The sequence below is a fragment of the Mustela putorius genome, unplaced genomic scaffold (genome assembly GCF_011764305.1).
Source record: "Mustela putorius furo isolate JIRA1106 unplaced genomic scaffold, ASM1176430v1.1 tig00001796_pilon_pilon_pilon, whole genome shotgun sequence".
Taxonomy (NCBI): domain Eukaryota; kingdom Metazoa; phylum Chordata; class Mammalia; order Carnivora; family Mustelidae; genus Mustela; species Mustela putorius.
In genome coordinates this window covers 1-22899 of record NW_025421873.1, presented here as the reverse complement: position 1 = coordinate 22899, position 22899 = coordinate 1, and the positions used below count along the sequence as shown (strand labels likewise).

The 22899-nt window shown below is 45.9% G+C and overlaps 1 long non-coding RNA gene and 1 pseudogene across 1 annotated transcript; both read left to right on the top strand.

Annotated features, from left to right (window-relative positions):
* Window positions 1-376: 376 nt before the first annotated feature.
* On the top strand, window positions 377-14459 carry LOC106004542 (annotated as a pseudogene).
* A 2153-nt stretch (window positions 14460-16612) lies between these two features.
* LOC123394191 lies at window positions 16613-18204 on the top strand. The gene is made up of 2 exons (XR_006608948.1): window positions 16613-16850; window positions 18166-18204. It is a non-coding gene; the product is annotated as an uncharacterized LOC123394191 (long non-coding RNA).
* The last annotated feature ends 4695 nt before the right edge of the window (window positions 18205-22899 follow it).

Genomic DNA, 22899 nt, shown 5'->3' with positions numbered 1-22899 from the left:
AACATACTGAAGAGATCCAGAGCTGAAAGAGTTAAATTGTGTGAAGCTTCTGCTAACTTGCTTTTCTGTAACTGCTCTGCTGCTTTGCGGGTTGTACCTTGAGAAGTAGGAGCATGGCCTTCCCCTTGTGTTCCCCTCCATTCCCCCCAGGCCCCACATCCTAAGCACGTTCCCTGCTTAAGAGATGTCCTTGATTTATGCTTGTGGTTAACAAAGAAGAGAACTGTTTTGTCCTAGTTTCACAGCCGCCCAGCTACACCCAGACGATAAGATATGGCTAACTGAAAAATGTAAACTGTGCAGAGCATACCAGAAATTGTAACTGTGTAAAGAGGTCACTGTGATTGTGGCTTTGTACCGAGCCTTTGTCTAAAAAATGTATAAAAACCATATGCTCCCTTTGATTAGGGCTCTCAGCCTCTGCCTGATCTTCAGGTATGTTGCAGAGCCCCAGCATGCTGGAACAATAAAGCCCGTGTTGTTGCAGAAAGAGCTGCCTTGGTGTCGTTCCTCTGCGCCTCCCTAGGTTGAGGTCTTCTCGACCCTAACATTTGGAGGTTCCACCGAGATTTGACCCAGCCAACGGGACGCCAGACAGGACGGCCCCAACTTACTCTTTGGGTAAGTCTACGGCACCTATTCCTCTTTGGGTACCGATAGTCATGTGCACATGTTAGTCTGATTCTGTTTTCTTGTGATTTCTGGTGATATCTGGGCAACCTTCAGTGTCTGACAGACGTGTCTGGGAGACACCGGTTGCAACCCTGGGGGACGCCCCGGAGGTGAAGGAGGGCCAGGGACGCCTGGTGGCCTCCTATCGGGTAGATCCAGAGGATCCACATCTGCTATATCCCAGAAAACACTATCATAGGCCACTATTTTATTTTTCATCTCTCCTATGGTCCCAGTGGGGACAAGCACTTGTGTCCTGCTTTCTTCTAGGTTTGGTGACCACAGGAATCTTCCTGTACTTCGAGATGGGACAAAACACATCAACTCCCCTGTCCCTAACCCTAGCCCATTGGTCAGAGGTTCAGGCTAGGGCTCATAATCTCTCTCTCTCTATAAAGAAAACTAAATGGCAGACTCTCTGTGCCGCTGAATGGCCATCTTTCAAGGTCAACTGGCCCCCCGAGGGGTCTTTCCATCTTTCCCTGATTTTGCAGGTCAAAAGCGTCATCTACCGGCCCCGACCCGAGGGACATCCGGACCAGGAGCCTTATATCTTGGTGTGGCAGGATCTCTGCGAAAATCCTCCCTCTTGGGTTAAGCCTTTTCTGCCACCTGCTCCTAATCTCCCACTTCCTTTGTCCCTTTTGCCTGCAAATCCGATGGTCCTTGCTCTAACAGTGCCCATCCCCCCGGCCGGACCCACTCCAACTCCCCTGTAAAGTCTCTTCAAGCCCCCTGTACTTCCAGACTCACAGGACCTTCTCCTCTTTGAAGCTCCCCCTCCTTACCCTCCAGTACCTGGTCCACAGCCCCTACCTCCTCATATTCCTCCTCAACCGGGACCGGTGCCTTCTGATCCGCCTTCCGCCACCTCTGCACTGGTGCCTGACTCCGTCTCTCCTTCCAGACCAGCCCATGGCACCCGTAGCTGCACGGCCCGGGCTGATAATGATCAAGGTCCTGAGGCGGAGGCAGTCGTGCTCCTGCTCAGACCATATGGCCCAGACATTCCAAATGGGCAAGGGGGCCACATGCCGGCCCTCCAGTACTGGCCTTTCTCCTCCTCTGATCTCTATAACTGGAAAAATAATAACCCTCCTTTCTCTGAGGACCCTGCCCGCATAACAGATCTAATTACCTCTCTACTGAACTCCCATCAGCCCACATGGGACGGCTGCCAGCAGCTGTTCTCGGTCCTCCTCACCTCTGAGGAGAAGGAGAATGTCCTCCTGAATGCCCGAAAGAATGTGCCTGGCCCCGGCGGGCAACCTACACAGCTTCCTAATCTGATTGATGAATATTCACCTCTGATGCACCCTGACTGGGATCCTAATCTGCCTGAAGGTAGGAGATACCTCGAAATCTATCACCAGACTCTAGCGGCAGGTCTCAGGGAAGCGAGCCGAAAGTCCACTAATTTAGCTAAGGTAAGAGGTGTGATCCAGGGCCCTACTGAAAGCCCCTCTCTATTTCTAGAAAGGCTTCTTGATGCCTACCGGAGGTATACTCCCGTTGACCCTCAGTCGGAGGAACAGCAGGCGTCAATAGCCATGGCTTTCATTGGGCAGTCTGCACTAGACATAAGAAGGAAGCTGCAGAGGCTGGAGAGATTACAAGACTTAACTATTAGAGATTTGGTCAGAGAAGCTAACAAAATTTTTAATAAAAGGGAAACAGAGGAGGAGAAAGAAGAAAGGAAGGAGAGAGAAAGAGAGGAAAAGGAAAAAGAAAGGGATAAAAGAAGGAACAAAGAGTTGACTAAGATCCTGGCCGCAGTGGTAGAAACTGGTAGAAAATCAGATACTAAGACTTCAGGAAAGATAAGGAACCTGGGCCACTCTCCTAGGCGACGCCCGAACTTGGCCTCAGACCAGTGTGCCTACTGTAAAGAGCGTGGACACTGGGCTAAGGAATGTCCTAAAAAGAAGAACAAGCCACCACCCCGCACTACCAACCTCCTGGCTCTTGAAGATGATGATTAGGGGGGACGGGGCTTGGGTATAATTTCTGGTGGAGGGGACTCCTATCGATTTTGAGGTCGATACTGGAGCTGTTTATTCAGTCTTGCAGCAGGCCCTAGGGCCCCTCTCATCCAAACGGGCCCTTGTCAGGGGGGGCGAAGGGGAGCAGGTACCGCCCCTGGACCACCAAGCGGATGGTGGATTTAGGGAACGGGAGGGTGCACCACTCCTTTTTGGTGTTCTCTGAATGCCCTGCCTGCTGGGGAGAGACTTGCTGACCAAATTGCTAGCCAGGATTACCTTCACTGATTCCGGGCCTTTGATTGATTTTTTTTAAACCCCATTGTGGGCCTACGCCATTCGGATAAGGATGTTTCCCCTCCACTATCTCCGCCTGTAGTCAATACCCTGACTGTCACCCTAGAAGATGAGTACAAGCTGTTTGAAGGGCCCAACCCTACGGACCACCTCCCGGATTTGGAAGGATGGCTACAGGACTTCCCTGAGGCTTGGGCTGAAACGGTGGGATTGGGTTTAGCAACTGCCCAACCCCCTGTAGTGGTGGCACTTAAGACCTCTGCCACCCCTATCCAGGTAAAATAATACCCAATGAGTAAGGAAGCTTGAGAGGGCATCCGCCCTCACATCACCAAGCTCCTTCAACAAGGAGTCTTAGTGCCCTGCCAGTCAGCCTGGAACACTCCCTTACTCCCTGTAAAGAAACCTGGAACTAGTGACTATGGCCCTGTGGAAGACCTAAGGGAAGTGAATGCTTGGGTGGAGATAATACACCCTACGGTGCCAAACCCATATAATCTCCTCAGCACGCTAAGTCCCTCCCGAGTCTGGTACACTGTGCTAGACTTAAAAGATGCCTTCTTCTGTTTGTGGCTGCATCCTGACAGCTAACACATTTTTGCTTTTGAGTGGACCGATCCTGATGCTGGAATTTCGGGTCAACTCACCTGGACGCGGCTTCCCCAGGGTTTTAGAAATTCTCCCACCCTGTTTGATGAAGCCTTGCATAAGGACTTGAAATCCTTCCAGAGAGACACATCCCACCTTGACTCTTTTGCAGTATGTGGATGACCTCCTACTGGCTGCTGAGACCCAGCAGGAGTGTCTCCATGGGACTAAAGCCCTGTTAAGGGCTCTGGCTACCCTGGGATATCGAGCCTCTGCCAAAAAGGCTCAACTCTGCCAGTTAGAAGTGATGTTTCTAGGCTATAAGATCAAGGAAGGTAAAAGGTGGCTCACGGACGCAAATTCCGCCTCCTCAGACTAGAAGGCAACTAAGGGAGTTCCTAGGGATGGCAGGCTTCTGTCGCTTATGGATACCTGGCTTCGCTTCCTTAGCTGCCCCGCTTTATCCCCTCACCAAAAATGAGGCCCCCGGGGCGCCTGGGTGGCTCAGTGGGTTAAGCCGCTGCCTTCGGCTCGGGTCATGATCTCGGGGTCCTGGGATCGAGTCCCGCTTCGGGCTCTCTGCTCAGCAGGGAGCCTGCTTCTCTCTCTCTCTCTGCCTGCCTCTCCGTCTACTTGTGATTTCTCTCTGTCAAATAAATAAATAAAATCTTAAAAAAAAAAAATGAGGCCCCCTATGAATGGGGGAAGGAACAACAAGAGGCTTTTGATGGGATAAAGCGGGCACTGCTTTCAGCCCCCGACTTGGCCTTACCAGATGTAGAAAAACCCTTCACCTTGTACTTGGAAGAAAGAAACGGGGTGGCAAGACGAGTACTGACCCAATCCTTGGGCCCCTGGAAGCGCCCCGTAGCCTAACTATCCAAAAGATTGGATCCTGTTGCTGGCGGATGACCAAGGCGCCTGAAAGTCATAGCCGCCGCAGCTTTACTTGTCAGGGATGCTGACAAATTGACTTTGGGACAGAAAATCATTCTTACTGCCCCTCACACTTTGGAAAGTGTGATCCGGCAACCCCCAGACCGCTGGCTCTCCAATGCTCACATAACCCACTATCAGAGACTCCTGTGAGACAAAGACCACATCTCTTTTGGCAATCCTGTGCTCCTTAATCCCGCCACCCTGCTGCCAGAGGAGACGGATGACCCAGTAATCCATTCCTGCCAGGATATCCTGGCTGAAGAAACAGGCGCGAGAGGCCAGACCTCCAGGACAGACCCCTGCCCCATGCTGATGTAACTTTGTTCACGGACGGGAGCAGCTTCCTACAACAAGGGGAGCAACGGGCAGGGGCGGCGGTGGTTGGGCCTCGAACTGTGGTTTGGTCAGCACCCTTAACTCCTGGAACTTCTGCTCAGAAAACAGAACTTATTGCTCTAACCCAAGCCTTGCGCCTGGTGACGGGCCAGCAGGCTAATATCTGCCGCTATGCCTTTGCCACTGCTCATGTACATGGTGCCATCTACCGGCAGCGGGGGCTTCTCACCTCCACTGGAAAGAAATCAAGAACAAACGGGAGATTATAGATCTCCTTGAGGCTATCCATCTCCCAAAGGAGATGGCCATCATACCCTGCCCTGGACATCAAAAAGGTGAAGACCCAGTTGCCCAGGGCAACCGTCGCGCACACGAAGAAGCAAGAGCGGCCGCCCTGCGTGACCCCCCGGTAGCAAACATCCTGACTACATTGGAAGAAGTCACTGAGCTGGAGACCCTGGAGGAAAAGGTAAATGAATTTTTACTTTTCACCCACAGCCTCACCCATCTAGGTACCAGAGTGCTTCTGGAGTTATTTTTTTTTTTTTTTTTATTTTTAATTTTTTATTTTTTATAAACATATATTTTTATCCCCAGGGGTACAGGTCTGTGAATCACCAGGTTTACACACTTCACAGCACTCACCAAATCACATACCCTCCCCAATGTCCATAATCCCACCCCCTTCTCCCAAACCCCCTCCCCCCAGCAACCCTCAGTTTGTTGTGAGATTAAGAGTCACTTATGGTTTGTCTCCCTCCCAATCCCATCTTGTTTCATTTATTCTTCTACCCACTTAAGCCTCCATGTTGCATCACCACTTCCTCATATCAGGGAGATCATATGATAGTTGTCTTTCTCTGCTTGACTTATTTCGCTAAGCATGATACGCTCTAGTTCCATCCATGTTGTTGCAAATGGCAAGATTTCATTTCTTTTGATGGCTGCATAGTATTCCATTGTGTATATATACCACATCTTCTTGATCCATTCATCTGTTGATGGACATCTAGGTTCTTTCCATAGTTTGGCTATTGTGGACATTGCTGCTATAAACATTCGGGTGCAAGTGTCCCTTTGGATCACTACATTTGTATCTTTAGGGTAAATACCCAATAGTGCAATTGCTGGGTCATAGGGCAGTTCTATTTTCAACATTTTGAGGAACCTCCATGCTGTTTTCCAGAGTGGCTGCACCAGCTTGCATTCCCACCAACAGTGTAGGAGGGTTCCCCTTTCTCCGCATCCTCGCCAGCATCTGTCATTTCCTGACTTGTTGATTTTAGCCATTCTGACTGGTGTGAGGTGATATCTCATTGTGGTTTTGATTTGTATTTCCCTGATGCCGAGTGATATGGAGCACTTTTTCATGTGTCTGTTGGCCATCTGGATGTCTTCTTTGCAGAAATGTCTGTTCATGTCTTCTGCCCATTTCTTGATTGGATTATTTGTTCTTTGGGTGTTGAGTTTGCTAAGTTCTTTATAGATTCTGGACACTAGTCCTTTATCTGATATGTCGTTTGCAAATATCTTCTCCCATTCTGTCAGTTGTCTTTTGATTTTGTTAACTGTTTCCTTTGCTGTGCAAAAGCTTTTGATTTTGATGAAATCCCAGTAGTTCATTTTTTCCCTTGCTTCCCTTGCCTTTTGCGTTGTTCCTAGGAAGATGTTGCTGCGGCAGAGGTCGAAGAGGTTGCTGCCCGTGTTCTCCTCAAGGATTTTGATGGATTCCTTTCGTACATTGAGGTCCTTCATCCATTTTGAGTCTATTTTTTGTGTGTGGTGTAAGGAAATGGTCCAATTTCATTTTTCTGCATGTGGCTGTCCAATTTTCCCAGCACCATTTATTGAAAAGGCTGTCTTTTTTTTTTTCCATTGGACATTCTTTCCTGCTTTGTCGAAGATTAGTTGACCATAGATTTGAGGGTCTATTTTGGGCTCTCTATTCTGTTCCATTGATCTATGTGTCTGTTTTTGTACCAGTACCATGCTGTCTTGATGATGACAGCTTTGTAATAGAGCCTGAAGTCCGGAATTGTGATGCCACCAACGTTGGCTTTCTTTTTCAATATCCCTTTGGCTATTCGAGGTCTTTTCTGGTTCCATATAAATTTTAGAATTATTTGTTCCATTTCTTTGAAAAAGATGGATGGTACTTTGATAGGAATTGCATTAAATGTGTAGATTGCTTTAGGTAGCATAGACATTTTCACAATATTTATTCTTCCAATCCAGGAGCATGGAACATTTTTCCATTTCTTTGTGTCTTCCTCAATTTCTTTCATGAGTACTTTATAGTTTTCTGAGTATAGATTCTGTGTGTCTTTGGTTAGGTTTATTCCTAGGTATCTTATGGTTTTGGATGCAATTGTAAATGGGATTGACTCCTTAATATCTCTTTCTTCTGTCTTGCTGTTGGTGTAGAGAAATGCAACTGATTTCTGTGCATTGATTTTATATCCTGACACTTTACTGAATTCCTGTATAAGTTCTAGCAGTTTTGGAGTGGAGTCTTTTGGGTTTTCCACATATAGTATCATATCATCTGCGAAGAGTGATAATTTGACTTCTTCTTTGCCGATTTGGATGCCTTTAATTTCCTTTTGTTGTCTGATTGCTGAGGCTAGGACCTCTAGTACGATGTTGAATAGCAGTGGTGATAATGGACATCCCTGCCGTGTTCCTGACCTTAGCGGAAAAGCTTTCAGTTTTTCTCCATTGAGAATGATATTTGCGGTGGGTTTTTCATAGATGGCTTTGATGATATTGAGGTATGTGCCCTCTATCCCTACACTTTGAAGAGTTTTGATCAGGAAGGGATGTTGTACTTTGTCAAATGCTTTTTCAGCATCTATTGAGAGTATCATATGGTTCTTGTTCTTACTTTTATTGATGTGTTGTATCACATTGACTGATTTGCGGATGTTGAACCAACCTTGCAGCCCTGGAATAAATCCCACTTGGTCGTGGTGAATAATCTTTTTAATGTACTGTTGAATCCTATTGGCTAGTATTTTGTTGAGTATTTTCGCATCTGTGTTCATCAAGGATATCGGTCTATAGCTCTCTTTTTTGGTGGGATCCTTGTCTGGTTTTGGGATCAAGGTGATGCTGGCCTCATAAAATGAGTTTGGAAGTTTTCCTTCCATTTCTATTTTTTGGAACAGTTTCAGGAGAATAGGAATTAGTTCTTCTTTAAATGTTTGGTAGAATTCCCCCGGGAAGCCGTCTGGCCCTGGGCTTTTGTTTGTTTGGAGATTTTTAATGACTGTTTCAATCTCCTTACTGGTTATGGGTCTGTTCAGGCTTTCTATTTCTTTCTGGTTCAGTTGTGGTAGTTTATATGTTTCTAGGAATGCATCCATTTCTTCCAGATTGTCAAATTTATTGCCGTAGAGTTGCTCATAGTATGCTCTTATAATAGTTTGTATTTCTTTGGTGTTAGTTGTGATCTCTCCTCTTTCATTCATGATTTTATTTATTTGGGTCCTTTCTCTTTTCTTTTTGATAAGTCGGGCCAGGGGTTTATCAATTTTATTAATTCTTTCAAAGAACCAGCTCCTAGTTTCGTTGATTTGTTCTATTGTTTTTTTGGTTTCTATTTCATTGATTTCTGCTCTGATCTTTATGATTTCTCTTCTCCTGCTGGGCTTAGGGTTTCTTTCTTGTTCTTTCTCCAGCTCCTTTAGGTGTAGGGTTAGGTTGTGTACCTGAGACCTTTCTTGTTTCTTGAGAAAGGCTTGTACCGCTATATATTTTCCTCTCAGGACTGCCTTTGTTGTGTCCCACAGATTTTGAACCGTTGTGTTTTTCATTATCATTTGTTTCCATGATTTTTTTCAATTCTTCTTTAATTTCCCGGTTGACCCATTCATTCTTTAGAAGGATACTGTTTAGTCTCCATGTATTTGGGTTCTTTCCAAACTTCCTTTTGTGGTTGAGTTCTAGCTTTAGAGCATTGTGGTCTGAAAATATGCAGGGAATGATCCCAATCTTTTGATACCGGTTGAGTCCTGATTTAGGACCGAGGATGTGATCTATTCTGGAGAATGTTCCATGTGCACTAGAGAAGAATGTGTATTCTGTTGCTTTGGGATGAAATATTCTGAATATATCTGTGATGTCCATCTGGTCCAGTGTGTCATTTAAGGCCTTTATATCCTTGCTGATCTTTTGCTTGGATGACCTGTCCATTTCAGTGAGGGGAGTGTTAAAGTCCCCTACTATCATTGTATTATTGTTGATGTGTTTTTCTTTGATTTTGTTATTAATTGGTTTATATAGTTGGCTGCTCCCACATTGGGCGCATAGATATTTAAAATTGTTAAATCTTCTTGTTGGACAGACCCTTTGAGTATGATATAGTGTCCTTCCTCATCTCTTATTATAGTCTTTGGCTTAAAATCTAATTGATCTGATATAAGGATTGCCACTCCTGCTTTCTTCTGATGTCCATTAGCATGGTAAATTCTTTTCCACCCCCTCACTTTAAATCTGGAGGTGTCTTCGGGCTTAAAATGTGTTTTCTTGGAGGCAACATATAGATGGGTTTTGTTTTTTTTTATCCATTCTGATACCCTGTGTCTTTTGACAGGGGCATTTAGCCCATTCACATTCAGGGTAACTATTGAGAGATATGAATTTAGTGCCATTGTATTGCCTGTAAGGTGACTGTTACTGTATATGGTCTCTGTTCCTTTCTGATCTACCCACTTGTAGGCTCTCTCTTTGCTTAGAGGACCCCTTTCAAGATTTCCTGTAGAGCTGGTTTGGTATTTGCAAATTCTTTCAGTTGTTGTTTGTCCTGGAAGCTTTTAATCTCTCCTTCTATTTTCAATGATAGCCTAGCTGGATATAGTATTCTTGGCTGCATGTTTTTCTCGTTTAGTGCTCTGAAAATATCATGCCAGCTCTTTCTGGCCTGCCAGGTCTCTGTGGATAAGTCAGCTGCCAATCTAATATTTTTACCATTGTATGTTACAGACTTCTTTTCCCGGGCTGCTTTCAGGATTTTCTCTTTGTCATTGAGACTTGTAAATTTTACTATTAGGTGACGGGGTGTGGGCCTATTCTTATTGATTTTGAGGGGCATTCTCTGAACCTCCTGAATTTTGATGCTCGTTCCCTTTGCCATATTGGGGAAAATTCTCCCCAATAATTCTCTCCAGTATACCTTCTGCTCCCCTCTCACTTTCTTCTTCTTCTGGAATCCCAATTATTCTAATGTTGTTTCGTCTTATGGTGTCACTTATCTCTCGAATTCTCCCCTCGTGGTCCAGTAGCTGTTTGTCCCTCTTTTGATCAGCTTCTTTATTCTCTGTCATTTGGTCTTCTATATCACTAATTCTTTCTTCTGCCTCATTTATCCTAGCAGTGAGAGCCTCCATTTTTGATTGCACCTCATTAATAGCTTTTTTGATTTCAACTTGGTTAGATTTTAGTTCTTTTATTTCTCCAGAAAGGGCTTTTATATCTCTCGAGAGGGTTTCTCTAATATCTTCCATGCCTTTTTCGAGCCCGGCTAGAACCTTGAGAATTGTCATTCTGAACTCTAGATCTGACATATTACCGATGTCTGTATTGATTAGGTCCCTAGCCTTCGGTACTGCCTCTTGTTCTTTTTTTTGTGTTGAATTTTTACGTCTTGTCATTTTGTCCAGATAAGAGTAAATGAAGGGGCAAGTAAAATACTAAAAGGGTGGCAACAACCCCAGGAAAATATGCTTTAACCCAAATTAGAAGAAATCCAAAATCGTGAGTGGGGAGAAAGGGGATAAAAAGAGGTTCAAAAAGGAAGAGAGAAAAAAAAAAAAAAAAAAAAAAAAAAAAAAAAAAATAAAAGAAAAGAATTTTAAAAAAAAAGAAAACACCTAAGAAAAATGTAAAAAAAAAATATATATATATATATTAGATAAACTAGTAAAAAATCGTTAAAAAAGAAAAAGGTAACAGTTAAAAAAAAAAAAAAAATTTTACCCGAAGGCGAGAAAAAAAAAAAAAAAAAAAAAAAAAAATGAAAAAGAAAAAATTAAATTAACTGCAAGACTAAAAAAAATCACAGGAAAAAAGCCATGAGTTCCGTGCTTGGCTTTCTCCTCCTCTGGAATTCTGCTGCTCTCCTTGGTATTAAAACCGCACTCCTTGGTAGGTGAACTTGGTCTCGGCTGGATTTCTTGTTGATCTTCTGGGGGAGGGGCCTGTTGTAGTGATTCTCAAGTGTCTTTGCCCCAGGCGGAATTACACCGCCCTTACCCGGGGCCGGGGTGAGTAATCCGCTCGGGTTTGCTTTCAGGAGCTTTTGTTCCCTGAGCGCTTTCCGTAGAGTTCCAGAGGACGGGAATACAAATGGCGGCCTCCTGGTCTCTGGCCCGGAGGAGCCGAGAGCCCAGGGCCCCACTCCTCAGTGCGCCCTCAGAGAACAGCGCCCAGTCACTCCCGTCTGCCTGACCTCCGGCCGCGCTCCGAGCTCACCGAGCCTGCGACCGGTTCAAGGTAACCCCGAGCTGCGAGCTTACTGTCAGCTCTGTCTCTGTAGCCGGCTTTCCCGTTCCAATACCCGCAAGCTCTGCGACACTCAGACACCCCCGATCCTTCTGTGACCCTGCGGGTCCTGAGGCCACGCTGACCCCGCGTGGGCTTCGCCCCGGTTTAGCCTCTGGAGCGATGTCCCTCAGCGGAACAGACTTTTAAAAGTCCTGATTTTGTGCGCGGTTGCTCCGCCGCTTGCCGGGAGCCGGCCCCTCCCCCCGGGGTCTATCTTCCCGTCGCTTTGGATTCACTTCTCCGCCGGTCCTACCTTTCAGAAAGTGGTTGATTTTCTGTTTCCAGAATTGCTGTTCTTCTTCTCTTCGATCTGCCGATGGATTTTCAGGTGTTTGCAATCTTTAGATAAGCTATCTAGCTGATCTCCGGCTAGCTGAAGCAGTCTCAGCTTGCTACTTCTCCGCCATCTTGACTCCTATTTCGCTTCTGGAGTTATTAAAGGACCAAAATCTACCGTCCCTACCTCCGGGTAGGGCGAAGGAACTGGCTCAAGACATTGTTTCCTCCTGCGAAGCCTGCACAGTGACAAACGTGCAACGAGCAGACGGCTCCCCCGGAACCAGGGACCGGGAAAACCGGCCTGGAATCTTCTGGGAAGTAGACTTCACCGAGGTAACACCAGCAACATATGGAAATAAGTATCTGCTAGTCTTTATAGACACTTTTTCAGGATGGGTCGAGGCCTTCCCCACTAAGAAGGAGACGGCCATGGTCATGGCCAAGAAGATCCTAGAAGAGATCTTTCCCTGATTTGGGCTGCCTAAGGTAATAGGATCTGGTAATGGACCTGCATTTGTGGCCCAGGTAAGTCAGGGATTGGCCAGGGTCTTGGGGTTTAATTAGAAACTGCATTGTGCTTATAGACCCCAGAGTTCAGGGCAGGTAGAAAGAATGAATAGAACTATAAAAGAGACCTTAACCAAATTAGCTATAGAGACTGGCTTGAAAGATTGGAGGGTGCTCCTTCCTTATGCCCTTTTCAGTGCGCGTAATACCCCTTCCCCCTCTAGGAGGAACCTGACCCCATTTGAAATCCTCTATGGGGGACCCCCTCCTTTAAAACACATGACTGAACATGGATATGGGACCTCTGTTACTTCCTCTGCCATGCTGATACCCAGACTTAAGGCTCTGGAGGCCATCCAGAAATATATCTGGAAGGGCCTATCAGAGGCCTACCGACCGGGTACTGTTACTCCCCACTCTTATTCTGTAGGTGATTGGGTCTACGTCCGCTGACACCAGGTACACAGCCTTGAGCCTCGGTGGAAGTGACCCTACTTGATCCTGCTGACCACGCCAACTGCTGTCAAGGTCGACAGCATTGTGGCCTGGATCCATGCTAGTCAGCTCAGACCTGCTCCTGCTGATCAACACCAGAGCGGCACACTCCTGTCCCCTCCTGAGACTAACAGACTTGGGCAACCAGGTGGCACCGACGACCTTCACCAGTCTACAGGCTCTACTCCAAGCGCAGGAAACCGGTGGACTGCCCATCGGCACCCAACCAACCCCCCTTCCGCATCAAGCTGGCCCGTAAAAAAAATCCACAACATGACTCTGTTTCTCGGGCCAGTCCTTTCGCTCCTGGCAGCACTAACTCTGTGCAGCCAACTTCGAATGATTTATAGCAATCCCCATGCGCCCCAACAAATGGCATGGGAGATTTCAAATCCTATGGGCCAGGTCGTATGGAAGATACATAGGACTCATACCCCTGGTGCGTGGTGGCCATCATTAACCCCTGATCTTTGCCAGTTATTCATGGGGTTAGATACCTGGGACATACCAGACCAAGAAAACCAGAATAAAATGCCCATTTGCATGCCTTACCCTCTTGATAAGGAGCCCTACTATGGGTGCTCGACTGCCCAGGTCCGATGTGCACTTAGCTCCCTAGATTTTTATGTTTGTCCTAAGGATGGGCGGAAGCGAGCCCAAGTTCTAAAATGTCCAGAATCTTTCTACTGTAAGGTTTGGGGGTGCGAGAACACAGGATATGCCTATTGGTGACCCTCATCCTCATGGGATTGGATCCAAGTCCAGAGAAATAATACCCATCACAACAAAAGGGATCCAATACCAGCCTGTTGGACTGGAGTATCAGGATGTGAGAAGTCGGCACTGTGTAATGGCTTAAATATTACCTTTACACCCGCTGGGAGAGACCCTTCTACTTTAACTCAATGGTATAAAGGAAAGACATGGGGACTGCGGTTATATAAAGAGGGTTATGATGATGGTCCATGGTTTACCATCCGCTTGCGGACGATAGAGACTCCTAAACCAGTAGGTCCTAATCCAGTTCTCAAACCATCTCGTCCAGCCCCAATGCCAGGACCCCCTTCGGAGCCCCACTCTCTGCCCACAACTGGCAGCCCCCCTTTGGGAACTCTAGCTCCGGGGACCTCTTCTCCCACCTCACCATCCTCAACCCAATTCCCTCTAACATCCCCCGTTACTCAGTCTCCCCCCCGGTCCAGCATTATTCTACTTAATAAAGGGGGCCTATTCTGCCCTGAATGCTACTCATAGTGAGCTAACGACCTCCTGCTGGCTCTGCTTATCAGCTTCCCCTCCCTATTATGAAGGTGTAGCCAGTAATGGAACCATTAGTTCCACCACGGCCTGTAGTTGGGATGCAAAACCCGGGTTGACCCTCCCTGAGGTGAGAGGCAAGGGAACCTGCATCAGGACCGCTCCTACTGCCTTGCAAGATTTGAAACCATGGACTCTAATTCTTCTGATCCCTATCTGGCACCTAGCTCTGGCCTATGGTGGGCCTGTGACACAGGGCTCACCCCTTGCATCTCTACTGGCATCTTCAATGCCTCTGCTCATTTCTGTGTGATGGTACAACTATATCCCCGCATTCTATGCCACTCCTCCGACAGCTTTGAAGACCATTTCAGGCCCCTGGTCACTCGCTATAAGAGAGAGCCTATTTCTATTTCTCTGGCTAGTCTCATGGGCCTAGGGGTTGCAGCAGGAGTGGGAATGGGAGTAGGTTCCATGGTGCATACTTCCAGCCAAATTGCCCACCTACAGGCTGCCATTGATCAAGACCTTAAGGCATTAGAAACCTCTATCACTGCCTTATAGGACTCTCTGACCTCCCTAGCTGAGGTGGCCCTCCAGAATAGAAGGGACTTAGATCTCCTGTTTATGAAAGAGGGTGGCCTATGCGCCGCTCTTGGAGAAGAATGTTGCTTTTATGCAGACCACTCTGGAATGGTCCAGGAATCCATGGCCTGGAGGCTCGCCAACAAGAAAGAGAGGCTCAGAGAGGATGGTTCGAATCTTGGTTTTCTCAGTCACCTTGGCTGACAACTCTTTTGTCAGCGCTTGTGGGACCCATACTTTTTCTCCTCCTGCTTTTGACTATAGGACCCTGTATTTTCAATAAGTTGATAGCCTTTGTACAAGATAGAATAAGACAGATCAAGTTAATGGTAATAAGGCAACAATATGAAGCATTACACTCAGATGATCTTCACAAACTCTAAGGTTAGAGATACCCACAAGAAGAAGTGGGGAATGAAGAGATCCAGAGCTGAAAGAGTTAAATTGTGTGAAGCTTCTGCTAACTTGCTTTTCTGTAACTGCTCTGCTGCTTTGCAGGTTGAACCTAGAGAAGTAGGAGCATGGCCTTCCCCTTGTGTTCTCCTCCATTCCCCCAAGGCCTTACATCCTGAGCACTTTCCCTGCTTAAGAGATGTCCTTGAATTATGCTTGTGGTTAGCAAAGAAGAGAACTGTTTTGTCCTAGTTTCACAGCCGCCCAGCTACACCCGGACGATAAGATATGGCTAACTGAAAACTGTAAACTGTGCAGAGCATACCAGAAATTGTAACTGTGTAAAGAGGTCACTGTGATTGTGGCTTTGTACCGAGGCTTTGTCTAAAAAATGTATAAAAACCATATGCTCCCTTTGATCAGGGCTCTCAGCCTCTGCCTGATCTTCAGGTATGTTGCAGAGCCCAGCATGCTGGAACAATAAAGCCCGTGTTGTTGCAGAAAGAGCTGCCTTGGTGTCGTTCCTCTGCGCCTCCCTAGGTTGAGGTCTTCTTGACCCTAACAATACTCATTCTAGGCTGGCCCCCACAAGCCCTAGCAGCACTGGACTAACCCCAACAAGGAGTGAGATACTGGGACTATGGAAATGAGCCTGTGTATTGCCTTACATTGACCTTATTTTTGTTGTGATGCACACTGAGCATTATTAGGGCCACAGTGGGTTAAGAGGACTTTGCTCTTGCCTAGGCCAATGGTGCTTGTTAGAGATAGACACTCAGATCTGGAGAGAGGAGGACCACAGCTATGCCCACAGGCAGTAGTGGGTGAGTTTTAAGGTAACATGTAGATTCTGGAAGCCCAGATTCCAGTAGGGAGTTTTAAGGGAACCTGTAGATTCTTTCCACAGGTTTTTGACCATAAACAATGATGGCATGAACACCACTGTCAGGAAATTATATGTCGATTATATCAGAAATCCCAAACCCAGTAACTTAAAAGGAAAAAAAAAACCCAAACCCTTAGGTGTATGGGCTGTCTATCTCTATACCTATAACATGGGCCACCACATAATCACAGTAACAATAATTGCTAACACAAAGCACTTAATGTTTTAAAAATAGAGGCACAAAGAAGCCAAGTAAATTGCCCAAGGTCAAATGCTCATAAGTGGAAGGGTCAGAGTTCTTGCTCTTAACTCTTGGATAATAACTTAATTACTTAGTTGGCTCTGCACTGACATAAACAATGAATAGCCCGAATTGATAAGTGACTAATTCAAATACAAACAGGCCAGCCTGCCCATGAAAAAGAAAACATCTGAAGTCAAATAGAAAAAAAAAACACGCTTAAGTGGGTAGAAGAAGAATAAATGAAACAAGATGGGATTGGGAGGGAGACAAACCATAAGTGACTCTTAATCTCACAAAACAAACTGAGGGTAGCCCGAAGGGGTTTGGGAGAAGGGGGTGGGATTATGGACATTGGGGAGGGTATGTGCAGTGCTGTGAAGTGTGTAAACCTGGTGATTCACAGACCTGTACCCCTGGGGATAAAAATATATGTTTATAAAAAATAAAAAATTAAAAAAAAAAAAAAAAAAAAAAAAAAAACAAAAAAAACAAATGTTTCAAAATCACAGCTGGCAAATGACTTCAGAGCAGGATGCAGAACTTGCAGTGGTAGTCTACACAGATAACAGATGTCTACTTAATAGGTCTGTTTCTCATTCCTTGGTAAATGTCAAGCTTTCTTTCAATACCCCAGTGCTTCATTGTTTCAATCTTGTTTCCTGCAATCCATTGAAATCTTCCAAGAGCTCAGCCCTACTGCCGAGACCCTGCACGGACTGCAGTCTGCAGTTTACACGTGCCATCTACAGGCATAAGAGGATGCTGGTTTTCTCCAAGGCAGCCAACAGGATTGTTTAATGGACTGTCATCCCCAAAGCCCCAGGAGGCAGAGCGGAAGGAAGTCAAGGTAAGGCAAAGGCAGGGAGGAGATGGTTGGCACAAAAACTAGCAACATTAAGAGAGCCACCAGAGGGGAATAAAGGAAATGGCAATCAAATGGGAGAGAAGAAAACAAAAATGTTAACCATATTAAATGAACAGCTGGGAAAAGTAGAAAGGGTATCAGTTACAGACCCGAAATGGAATTTGACTTCACCTCAACCCAAACCATGAGTACCCCGATAAATGATTAGAACACACAAGAGAATCTTCCAGAAAGATAAAGCTGGAAACACAATACAAACTTTAAAGGCACTATAGACTCCACAGCAAACCGTCTCCCCCACAAATCCATCAGAACCCACTGCTCCGTTTCTGTGCTTACACAATATCTTCTTAGTTTAAAATAAAACTAAATAATCTGCAATTTCATCTCAGGCCAGCCTATGATGGAAGGAGCTGATAGAGAAAATGCTTCTATTCCCATCCCCCATTTTCATGTGGAAGCTGAAGGATTCTCTAAGCCAGGACCCAAGTGAAACAACAGTAAAGGAAAGGCTCTCTTGGCCACAGCACATTTGCTCTTATGTACATGTTTTCCCTCTCAGCATTCATGTGCTTATTGACTGGATAAAGAAAAACACGATCACAGTCCAATTTTGACTTTTCAGTTGTCACTTAGAAAAAAAATTCTACCTTCTCCTTAGCCACTACTACATCATTCTAGATGTTCCAGCAGGCAATGTGGTATGTGGGAAAATTGTGGATTTGGGATTCTTGCAAAAAATCCATAGTTTAAATTCTAGCTCCATAAGTGATCAGTGCCTCTTAGCCCTAGTTTCTTCATTCATTTAAAAAAAAAAAAAAGGTAGAAAAACAGTTCCCTCCCTATCTCATGGTGTAGAAATAAATGGGGATATTTACTCCAGATTCCTGGGCCAGAAGAAATAATTTTAAAGCTCAGTTGTGCTTCCTGTTCCTCTTAATTTATACAACAAATGCAAAAACTCTGAAGCACTTTTTCTCTTTTTTGTTTATTCATTTGTCAAACGTTCCTGGGAGACTTCTGTAGGACAGAATGGATGTGGTTGTCTCTGTCCCCATAGAACTACAGTGAAGGGGTGGAGACAACAATGAAACAGCTCACCGTTAAATGAGTGGATGAATTTGCTTAAATTAATGAGGGGCTGGGGCTTGAATAAAGCTCCATTATGGCCAAAGAAAATGAACTTAAATTTAGAGTACTGAGTGTGAGCTCATAAGCTAGACCCCAAGTGGATTTAATTCTGGACTCCACCACTGGGCAAGTTTCTGAAATTCTCTGTGCCTCCCTTTTGTTGCAGGGTTCTGGTCTCATGGAGTTAAAGAATGATTCTCAGGGGGAAAAAAAGAATGAAGTGAAGTGAAAGTTTCCTAAGTGAAGATAAGAACTCAAAGGAAAGGAGCTCTCTAGAGTGACAGGAGTCCCAAATGGGTTGCCCCTAAGGGTTTTTATGGTCAGTCTTTTGTAGAAAATGGACCAAGGAACTTGGTAAATATCTGATCTATAACATTAAGGACAAACAAAGTAGATGTTATGTTCCCTTCTTTCTGGTTAATATCTTGTCTATAACATTTCTCAACATCTGGGATTTCTGTGAGCCAGGTTACTTACCCTCTGCTTGACCCTAGTTACCTACCCTCTACCTAGTCTCTTCCTATCTAGCCCTGCCTTTCCCTTATTCTCATCTTTGCTAAGCCGGAGATAATAATTCCCCACTGGGTTACTGAGAAAAGGAAAAAGCAACACTTCTTGGAGTTCCCCACTTCTCCTCTGAGGCACTTACTCTATAAATCTACTGGTTTCCTGAGATACCTAGATTTCCATGTAGTCTCCAGGTATCTCGAACTGCCCTAAAGAAGCATTTCAGAAGTGGTCCAATGGTTTTTATCAATAAACCAAAAATAAGAGATGACACCCAATCCCCCAGCCGGAGGATAGGAGGACCCACTAGCTAAAATGTACATACCAGCTAGATACTTTGGCATATTTTAAGGGTTTTCTCAAGCCTAAGAGTTGACAACAGAAAACCCAGCACTTTTTGAGGCTATGGCCCTCTTCTAAAGGAAACTGACTGGAATGAGCTGGGGCTCATTGATTAGAATTACCAGGCTCAACCCAGATGTATCTGATCGCACAGTTTTCATTCCCACTTTACCCCCTGAGAACCTGACCTCCATCTGGTTCAGCTGAAGCAGCAGCCCTTGAAAAGAAAGGCAGGACTGAAAGGGACAAAAAGTCCAGGTTCTGGAAATCTCCTTGGTGTGGCCGCTTACTGGCACAAATGCATAAGCCACAGGCCTGAGTGCCCTCGTGCATCACAGGAAGACCATGCAAAGGTAAATCGCTAAGGCAAGTAGAAATCCCAGATTCTCACAGCCGGGGTGGGGGGGTGGGGGGTGGTGGTGTGTGTGTCAATCTGTCCCAAGCATTTGAACTGAAGGTAAAAATGCTACATAAAGCTACTAGGAAAGCGTGTATTCCTCTTCAACCCCAACCCACCCCCCAACAAAAACAAACAAACAAAAATTCTTAAAGCTTATTTTAAATAAGGCACAAAAATACTCAAATCAATAATAATAGTAGTGGCAATAATAATAAGATGCTTCTTAGCCTGACTGTCCTGGACCCGACTCTCCTCCGTAGTGTGGTGGGCGCTGGGACAGACAGGTGAACCGGGTTGGATCTTAAGCAAGCAGCACGCTGCGCGGTTTGGGTCGCCATGGAAACCGCCTGCGGAGGGGCTGATCCGCTGCAGGTGGGAGGGTTGGGCAGTGGCTGCCAGGAGTCGCCAAGGGAATAAAGCTACTGACTTCCTTTGACCCTCAAGAGCTGGGCCTTTCCTGGGGACCGGAAACAGAAAGTTGCTTCTCAACTCAGAATCACACTGGTTGGAAACCCAGACCCCAGGCCTCCACTCCCGACCTGCTGAATCAAAATCTCCGCAGCGAGGACCCGGAATCTGGATTTAACCAGGTGCTACATAGGGTAGGGAGGTTGGGGGAACACCGGGTTCGCTTGTTCTTTTTTAACTCAACGCCCCCCCCAACACACCGCCTCGTAGTGGTAGAAGACTCTGCACCCACTTTCCTCACCAGTGGCTCTCTAGCTTGGGGGAGTCCTTGGAGCTGGAAAGGCAGGAACACTTCAGTTCCTTAACCTGAAGTGTAAACCGACTGGAAGCGTCGCTGCTCTTTGTGGGCTCCCCACTAGGGGGCAGCCTCGTCCTTTGCTCCTGTTCGTTCCGCCAAACGGGTCCACGTGTTTTTAAATCCAGTTTATTTCTGCCGCAGTCTGGTTAATATCAGCTGTTCTAGAAAGCGGAGTTTGGATGCAGAGAGAAATGTCTCCTTAGGAGGAATGGGGCAGTAACGGAGCTCCCTAGAGTGGGATCATCTATGGGTCTCTAGTACCCCGTGCATTTACCATGCCTTACCTGGTAACCTGTTTCTAGATCGGACTTCCGTGCCATATGCATGGCATGTAAAGGCAGATGTTCTATATTAGCTTAGAATGTACTTCCTCCAATTCAAACTTCAAACTTCTTCCAAATCGGAACTATTGCTAAGTGAGTGCGAGGGAGTTGAAATGAGTAAGGCCAACAAAAGCTGTTTTACACAAGGGGCTTTCCTGAGCTAGTGTGTATTATAATTTCTCAAGATAAAGCTACAACAATGAGCATTTATTTCCCATGGCACCTTCTTTCTGAGAGTGACTCACAGACCAAACTATGGTCACAGAACCCTCTTTGGGAAACACTCAGCTAGGGAAATAGTGTGACCTCCCCCATGAAGTTTGTGTAAGGTGGATGGTACAGAGCTGTTGGGGCTTCTGGTTTCTCAGCATGGCGATGGCAAAATCGATTAGGTCCGCCTTCCAGGAGAGGGATGGAAGAGGTCATTTGAAAAAGGGGTTGGGGTGCCTGAATGGCTCAGTGGGTTAAAGCCTCTGCCTTCAGGCCAGGTCATGATCCCAGGGTCCTGGAATTGAGAGTCCTGGGACCGAGCCCGGCATCCGGCTCTCTGCTCAGCAGGAAGTCGGCTTCCTTTTCTCTCTCTCCGCCTGCCTCTCTGCCTATTTGTGATGTGTCTGTCAAATAAATACATAAACCTTTAAAGAAAGTGGGATAAAGAATTAAATTGCTGGGGGATATGTTAATGGGTATGTTTTAGGCGCTTGGTATATTTTACCCCTTGGAACCACCCTCTGAGGTATCAGTCTATCCCCATTTTAGAGAGAAATTGAAAACAAGTTATTCCAAAACCCTATCCAGCCTTGAGTAGGCAGAAAATGACAGGGCTGATATTCAAAGTCAGAGCTTCCTTAGTACAAGGCAGAACCCAGCCCAGCACCACAGGAGCCCGCAAGACTTGGGCAGAACACAGGTTTTATTTCCAGGGTCAGCTGAGTAATAATGGTGAAAAGTAGTCCGCTCTCAAATAGTGAGCCCCCCAGTGTCAGCTTTTGATGGGGGGCAGGAAATAATTCTTTTTCAATATATATATGGTTAGGAAAAATTGGAAAATTTGCTGGAACAGTATCAAAGCAGTGACTTCATGACTGACAATTTCCATAGCGTCCAATTGGAGAGTCAAGTTTGACTTTGAGTTTCCTGGTTTCATTGAGTAGGAGAGGGTACTGCCATTAGGCTTAGCAATGAAAGAACAAGGATTTTTTATTATTAATATTTTTTTTCATTTTTCAAAATTTATGTATATTTAGGGATGGATAGAGAGACAGGGAGATACAGAATGCACAGCAGGTGGGAAGGGGCAGAGGGAGAGGAGAGAGAGAAAGAATCCCATGCTGATTCCTACCCCAGCGTGGAGCCTGACTCAGGGTTGATCTCAGGACCATAAGATCATGACCTGAATGGAAACCAAGAGCCCAGCGCTTAACCGACTGAACCTCCCAGGTGCCCCTGGCTTTGCTGTTTCAATTTTATTTTATTGGAAAGAAAATAAGTTAGCCTCAGCTAGAATGAAACCAAACCCAAAAAAGCTATGGTGGACCAAACACAGGTGTGAAATTGGATCCTGATTCTGAATTATACTGATTGGGATCCCCGGTGCTACTGAAAATTATTGGCATAATAGTGTCAGCTACAGAGAAAATGTTCGGGGGTGGGGGGGATAGAGAGGACAGGCGTGTTTCAGGACACTTGAGGAAAGGGAGATTTTGAAGATGACACTGATGGGTCTTTGAACTTTTTCTCAGTTTCCGATCTTTTCTGCCACAGCCTACACAGACACAGCAAAAAGCTAGTTTATCTGCAAAATAGAGAATCTAAATGGCAGAAATACAGAGGGATTTCTACTGAAGACTCAGTTTCTGGAAAGCATTATGACTTTTCAGAAGCCTTATCAGAAGTCTCTCTCATGTTTCAAGTTCACAGTCAAAGAAAGGCTGAATCACTGAAGGGAATGAATCATTAGTTAAAAATAACATAAAAAGTCTGTCCATTGAGCCTCCTCTTAAATGCTTGCTAAAATGTGTGTTTCCGCAGGGCTCCTATGGAAGGCCCATTTAAGTACAACTGAGAGGCTTTCTGGAGCTGGGGCGGGGGGCGGCGGGGGGGGGTGGGTGTGGCGCAGGTTGGGCCGAGGGCGGGGGGAGTTCCTACTGGAGGAGGGCTCCTCCTATCCTCGGGCTCTTCCAGAATGTCTCTCAGTCTGCAGAGTTAGCCAGACTCAAAGCACACATGTCCACGGAGAGAGCGAGTTAGCCCGCATCCGTGTCACTGTGGGAAACCGAGTGGGAAGTACAGCTGAAACGGAAGGATCAAAAGATGCAGAAGGTGGTCAAGGCTCACAGCCTCCACTGCTGAAAGAGCGAGCCTGGGGCTTGCTGCTTTCCTGCGTGCTTAGGATGATTAACTAGCAGATATCAGAAAAGACCTGCTCCGCTCTTTAGGATTCACCAACTCTTGGTGAGAGCAGGACCCCATGTTAAAAGAAAAAAGCTTATTCCTGAAGTCCATTTGTAATGTCCGTTGCTTGAACCTGAAAATTACTTGATGTCTCAGGATGGGTCCCTC